Below are 7,796 nucleotides of genomic sequence, written 5' to 3' on the forward strand. Positions count from 1 at the left end.
GAGGGGGGCCTGGAATCATTCCCAAATCATTACAGCTAGGTGTCAATGTATAGGAGAAAGATGCGTGTCATTGTCGATCTACAATGATTACGACATAATCATTAGGCGCCATTTAATACAAGAAATTGCGAGAAACGATGTAGTGCAATGTAAATTTTCTTCCAAGCAAGAGCAATTAAGGGTAATCGTGTTGGATAGAAAACGTGACGATGGCGCCTCGGTTGAGCATCTCGGTTACCGTTTCCTCTTAATCGGAACCAAAGCAATATTTAAAAATCATTCTGAGAAATCCTTAATACTCAGCGCCATCAACATTAAATGATTCTGCTTAAGAAAGCCCCCTCAAAAAAAATTCCTCGTTACGCCTTCGCCCATTATTCCGAATACGTTCATTAATTCAAGGATAAATTACATGTTCGTTAGTATAAAAGCAAGCACATAATTTTGTTTCCGGGATTAATCGTTGGTGTCTGAAAATTTCAGAATCTGTCCGGAAATAAAAGAGTTTATCTATTTTGAATTAATAATAATCAATCTAACAACCGTATTTCTCTTTTTTTAAGGAGTAGCAGAGATCTTTTTAATTACTGCATTGTGCTCTATAAGGTATCATTGCATTTCTATTCTTTTTTCTACTCCTCGTTTTTCTTCTGTTCTCTGTCTTCTTCTCCTCCTCCTCCTCATTCTTTCTTCTTCTTCTTCTCCTCCTTTTTCTTCACCTTAATTCTTCTTCCTCTTCTTTTCCCTCTTGTTCATATTTCTTTCACATTCTTCTTAAATCAGTTACCAGTCTTACCCCAACTCTCTATCAAAACATCTTTGAATTTTTCAACCGTTGGCTGTTATCCACAACAAATGTATTACAAAGTAAACAAATATAAGTTATGGTAATAACTTGTTTATTGTAATCATTGGAGTTTTATTTGGGATAAATATGTAAAGGACTATAATAGCTCTTGTTTATAACTGTTTACTCCCCAACATCTGTTTCAAATTTATATGAAAATTGTACCTATTTAAAAACGGATTCTAAAGAAATATATAAAATCGGAATAACAAACTCTATATAAATTTGTCATTAAGGACTAATGAATCACATTTTCATAGTTTGATATGAACATGATGAAGAAGCACCAAAATGCGTTCATTAATATTTTGGGAGTCATTAGCTTTTTTCTGCCTTTTTTTGCATGTCAATTTTCCCGGAAGCTGAAACACCCCTAATTTGTTAGTGATGATCATTTCAGGACGAAGTGTGCACCCCCTTCCAAAAAAAAAAATCCGTGACTAGAATCCCTTTTTCGGTGTAAATAAAAAAAACACCACCTTCCTTACATTGTTTAAAAAAAAAAAACGTTTCGGTTTATAACAAACTCTATTAATTTTTTTTATTTTTTTACTTGTCGGGGGAGGGTTTATGAATTCCATATATAATTTTTATGGGAAAAAATATAATTTTGGATCGAAATTAATTCTGAGTAATAGACCATTGGACAAGAAAACTCAATTTATTTCCTTACCTTTCATATTCCATTTAACACGATCGATATACCGTTGGCATGGTGGAGGGTAGTCCGGTTCATTTTTTAACTGCTTTACAATATGGAGCCCTCCACCAATAAAATTAATAAAACTTGAAAACATAAACTGTATGAATATGAAGATTCAAAATTTCAAGCCTCATGAGAATAATGAACCTACCGAAAAAACACTGCTGCATGTAACTCAAAACAACGAGCCTCCGGGTTCAACTGGTTTTACCTGTTTTCAACTGCCGGTAAAAAAAAAGCCCGTGATGGTGTGGAATTACTTACGAGAATCCACAAGTGTTGTCACGGAGAACCACCCCATTGGATATTTGGGCGTCTCGGTCTTTTTCATGAACAAACATTCTCGAATGTTTTACGTTTGGATTTGCAATGTAATGATCATTAAGGGCGACCCCAGGATATTTTGGAAAGGGCAAGGCGGCCAAACTTTAACGTCGTATTTTTTTTTTCTAAATTTGATCACAAAAGCATATACCCTTTTTCCTTGTTTCTCCCTTTCCTCCCCCCCTCCCCTCCGGCCTTTTTCACTACTTTAAAATTCATAGAGGCCGGGGTCCCTGCCCCCTCCCATGGCATCGATCCTAATAGGCCTAATAATGATCAACCTTGCATCCTTGATTAGTCAGTTAATTTGAAGAAAAGCCAAGTATAATTGAGAATAAATACAGATCAGGACCCCGTTTCATAAAAGTTACTATCATATTAACTTTGCTATCCAATTGTATTTGATAGAATCCTTGATTCTGATTGGCTGCTTAGCATTGTTTCCATGGTAGTTACATGGTACAGCAAAGCTATTGTAATAGTACCTCAAATGACTTGTATTATGCAACGGGGTCCAGGTAGTTTGTGATAGATTAATGATGATCGGGGAACCAAAGACATTTGTGAGTAGTAGATCAAGAGAGATGTGCATTGCAGACAGCAAAAAAGTTTTTACAGTTAGGCCTATATGAGAATGTGAAGAAAGAGAAAAAGATGAGATGGAGATGGAGATCCAGTACAGTGATTTGTTTGGGGTGGGGGCGGGGGCGGCACTTTTTCCAAAAATTTCGTTCACGTCGACATAGTTTAATAAAGGTATAGGCACTTTCCTACAAGAAAATATGACAAGCAAAAAATAAAGGAAACAAAGCAGGTACAAATAAAACTGCATTTATATACTTTTCCAAGGGGATGTCCTGCTGCTGATATATTTGGCCTTATTGGCGAATATTGATTAGTTTAATTGCATGGCACTGGAAGCGGGGTGCGCTGGGGGTGAAGCACCACCAAAATTGTCTGGGCGGTGCTGCGTATTCATCAGACAGTACCCCCTTGAAACCAGATTGATATGCATAAAGTAGAAATTCAACCAAACTCACCTTCATTTTGGAGTGAAAAAAACTTTTCTTGTTGTTGTTGTCATATTTTTTTCCAATCCAGCACCCCTGTAACCCTAACCCTTTTTATTTTAGTTTAGTTTACTCAAACGATGTTGTAGGACTAAGCCTATCAATCAAAGTAAAACTGTCTATTGCTGCTCTCCTTCAGACAAAATTATTAATTAATTTTTTAAAGACCCATCAAACGGCTCAAAATTTAATTAAATCTGGTCAAATTTAAATTAATCAGATAAATAATTTCGAGTGAACTCTAATCTTGGGAATTCTTATTGTTTTCTTCGTCAACACTATAAGTAACCTAATATATCATTATAGTTACGTGATGTAGGCCTAGGTCAAAATACATTGACTAGATTACTTGATTCATATGATAATTTCAACGCCATCAAAAAACAAAAATATAGGAAAAGGCAAGATGTCTGATTCACTGCGGTTAGAAAATTGACTTTGAATCTAACTAAAATCTTTTATAATTTAAGATTTGATTTTAAATACTTATACGCTTATATATTTCACAAAAGCTTATATAGTTAATGAACATATCGTTTTCATGAAATGTGATAAGCGTTTGTCATTGGCATGTTTTTTTTTTATAAAAAGAATTAAGAAATCATGAAACCAACATCAAATAACTATTTCCTCCAATGTCACGGAATAAAGTATTTAAGTTCGAATCTTTAATGAAACATTCCGACAATGCTTGAGAATAAAAATGCCTTTTGGTGGAGACACCCGCCAGCGGTAAAGGCAGATACAAATTGAGAAGAATTGCTGTAATTACACACAAAAATGATTGGCTCCACGGTAATGATTGACTTATTCCTCAAGTACAATATCCCATTCAATCATAATTTGTACAGTTATATTCTCCCTTTTGAGGGAATAATATTCGCTTGCCTTGTGTTTGATGCGACCTTCCCTATCGTCTGCCTCTTATTGTGTGTGTATCCTGTATGACAATGGATATTATGACATGTTTTACGATGATAACTGAATCAAAACAAATCCAATTGGACAATATGGAATGGGAGATACAGAGGAATTGATGGTAAAGATAGAAATAAAGAGAGGGAGAGAGAAAGAGAGAGGAGAGAGAAACGGAGAAAGGCCGTGAAGAGTCAGGAGTCCAGTATCGGTCTAGTGCTTTCTCCGTGGCGTCGGCGCGCCGCGCTGCGAACTCGTGCTTTTGAAAACTTTTCGAAACCACGCAGTTGTTAAACAAAGCGACTCAAATCCCCTCAAATCCTCCTCATCCGTACGACTGAATCAAAAGATCTTCTTAGAATGACAAAACAATAGACATCCTAAATAGGTGTCTTCGGTCCCACAGCATACCAACAATGGTATGTTTTCGTTAGAAGCGCCAATAATACCCCAAACAAGAGGTTTGCACGAGAAAGAGATAGACTGATCGAATAAAGTAGAGAGGAGGGGTGGACCGCGTCGTGATTCGTGCAAACTTTCGGAGATCGGGACCAGACGAGCAGCTGATAAAGTCGAAAAGGCACAAATAAAAATAGAAGCAATCGGTCCTTTTTTGTCGTGAATTTTGTTAACTTGTGCTTTTCAGCAATATGTCGTTAAATTTCAATCGTCTGTGCCGACTTCTTTTGTAGTCTATTTGTTCAAAGTAAACCTGACTTGAAAAGGAGTTTGAATTTGTTACAATAAATCAAAGTTACGTGGTTCGGTCACGCCAATCGAAAGTCAAATACCAGCTCTATTCTTCAAATGCACTATCTTTCTTTTATTGGAATCTTGTCGCCAAATTCGTGAATTCGCCGTTTGTTTGCTTGTCGAGTTCTTAGTCGTGGATGCTTATAAAACGGATACCTCGGAATTTTGATAAGAAGGTAAGACTCTAAAATCTGTCTTTACATCCATTATGATTTTTTTTTCAATCCATTGGAAAGCCTTAAAAGACCTTGACAATTACATGAGGGTCTTTTGGTCTCTAATTCCATACTTTTCAACACGTTTCGACATCATGATGAAACGGGTATGCAATAATTTTCATGTGGTTATTAATCTAGGGGAACAATCAGGGACACTTTTTTTTAATTCGGTGCCTGGCGACCAGTCTGTTCGCGTACTATTTTTTTTTAACAGATCCTGAAAACCCACATGAGAAAAAGACCCAAAGCAAACTTTGAATTTGGACGTAAATGTGACGTCGTTTTTATTTAAAAAAAAAAGTGTGGCCACCTTTCACAGTCATAGCATTCCGAGTCCCTAATTGAATTAAATCGACAAACTAAACAATCAATTGAGCTTTTAATCGAATTCATGATTACAGTAGTCACAACTTGGTTCAAATTAAAATATATAAATAAATACACTTTCGGGATATAGCTGGGAAAAAGGGAGTATAGCAAAGATGTCATTAAAAATAATCAATTCAAAATATAACCTTTTAAGCAAGTCAAAACCATATGATATATCAAGCAACTGTGAAACTGTAAAACATGTATATAGACACACTGATCAAATCAAAGACTGCTTGAAAAAAATAATAATGTTTTCCTTCCATCATGGACCTACTACTCTGTCAGAGAAGTAGGTCAATGCTTCCAATAACGAAATAGTCAGTTATAAGATTATCGATAAAAAGGAGACTTAATAATTGATATGAATTTGTATACATGACAATAAGCCTGTGGACAAAAACGTTTGTATAAAAACTAACTTAATAATTTCCTATTACTATTGCCAGGATACGACAACTGACTTTACATACATGTACGATATGAAATTTCGTTGGGTCTATAGTGAGCAACCGAGCAATAAAGAAAATATGTTTTTTTTGTAAAGAAAAAAAAGGAGCTACACGATTTTTACAACCTGAAAGCATAAACAATCTGAGGAAAAGTATATTTTAATGATGTAGGCTAATGATCATGATGATGACATCTATAATTAAAGAATGGTAAGCTGTATAAACATGCATAATAAAGGTACTCATACTATTAACTTGAAATGAAAATAAATTTCATATTAAAATGAGAATACACACTATAGCCATGATAGTTCAGGTATGTACACTCTTAAAAGGATTGGTCAAAGATGTTTTTTAACAGGATTGGTCAAAGTTACCAAACTGTTGATGAATAATGTGTTCAAACCTTTAAAAAATTGTCCATATCAATCCAAATTCTTGTAGATTCCAACCAAACATAGTTGATATTGACCATTGTAATCGGTCCGACACTTACTTAATAGCAGAATGGCTACTTCGGCCAATCCTTTTTAAGAGTCTATATGAGATAAGTCTATTTTCTAATGGTACATCAGGGTTCCATTTCACGAAGACTTGTTTTACTAACAAATGCATGATTTCTATAACAAGTTTACTCTCAGCCAATCAGATTGAATGATTTCGGTAGCTTTTAACTGTTATTGCATAGTTGTTATTATAACAAGTTTTATGAAACGGGGCCCCTGGTCTATTTCATTTGAAGGACAGGGGAGGCTGAAATGGCATGGTTGATTGATTCTAGCTTGCTTTGACTGACAGATTCAAGGGAATGTTAATACTATACAACCTTTTTCTTTTCGATTATCAACTTATGCAACTCAATCCTCATTCACATATTTCGTTTTTAAAGACAAATATCTAAACATAAATCTGCATGGTATATTGAATCCTTTAAATTAGATTTGTATGGTATAAAATCAAATAATATGCGATATTTATTTTACATATAGCACAGACGATATACGAATATAACAATGGGGCCTATATAACTTCAGTATATTATTCATGAGATAGCTTGCTGAGTTTTTGTGTAATAATATGATCAGATACCAATACATACTCTTAAAATGACTTGACAAGGAATGAACAATGTATTGGTGGATATGACTTGTGACCGACCGACAAATCACATTTTGAGAACCTCTTCCTTCTTCCCCCATTTCTCAACTTCTTCTTCTTTTTCTTCTTCTTCTTCTCTTTCTTCTTCTTTTTTTCTTCTTCTTCTCCTTCTTCTTTTTTACCTACTTCTTATAATTATTATTATTATCATTATCATCTACTTCTTCTTCTCCTTCTTCTTCTTCTTCTTCTTCTTCTTCTTCTCATCCTCCTCCTCCTTCTTCTTCACCTTCTTCTTCTTCTCCTCCTTCCTTTCTTTCCTTCTCGTTCTTTCTTTCCTTCCAATCTTTCTACTACTTTCCTCTCCTTTGTTCTTTTCTTGATTTTATTTTGTCTGTATTTTTGCGTATATGAATTATTTACCATGTGACTTCCTCATCATCACATCCCTTCACCTATTGTCAGTCTGTATTCATCATTTTATCGTTTGATTCCTTCTTCAGCAAACGAAATTTGATTCCACTGCAAAATTGAAAAGAATCACAATATCGTCAGCATCAGTAAGCAACTTGATGATAATTACAATTTGAACCTTTATTCACAATCGATGCACGAGATGAATTTCGGAACTTCCGCAGTATTTTTTTTTAAATAGCATTTGTGCAGGAGATGGAATCAATACACTCTAAAAAAAATATTGGGTAAAAGTGCTCCATGAGGGTAATTATGTGTCCAACCAGCATTGGACATTTCTTTTGGGCATTTTTATTTATTCAGTGTGATGAAAATTTTGCCCAATCTAAAGTATTTGCTGCTTAATCTATAACCTTACTGGACAATATGCTTCCCGCATCGGGTAAAACACTGCCCCAAATTGGTTGGACACATAATCACCCTCGTGGTGGTAAAACTTTACCCATATTTTTTTACAGTGTAGAAAAGAACATGCATTTAAAGACAATTTTCTTATATTTACACTTCTCTGTAAGCTGAAAAGTACAGCTTTGTGCGCACTTTCATGATCATAAGTTTTATGTTACGAAACCA

This window comes from Lytechinus variegatus, chromosome 16, assembly GCF_018143015.1.
Source record: "Lytechinus variegatus isolate NC3 chromosome 16, Lvar_3.0, whole genome shotgun sequence".
Lineage (NCBI taxonomy): Eukaryota > Metazoa > Echinodermata > Echinoidea > Temnopleuroida > Toxopneustidae > Lytechinus > Lytechinus variegatus.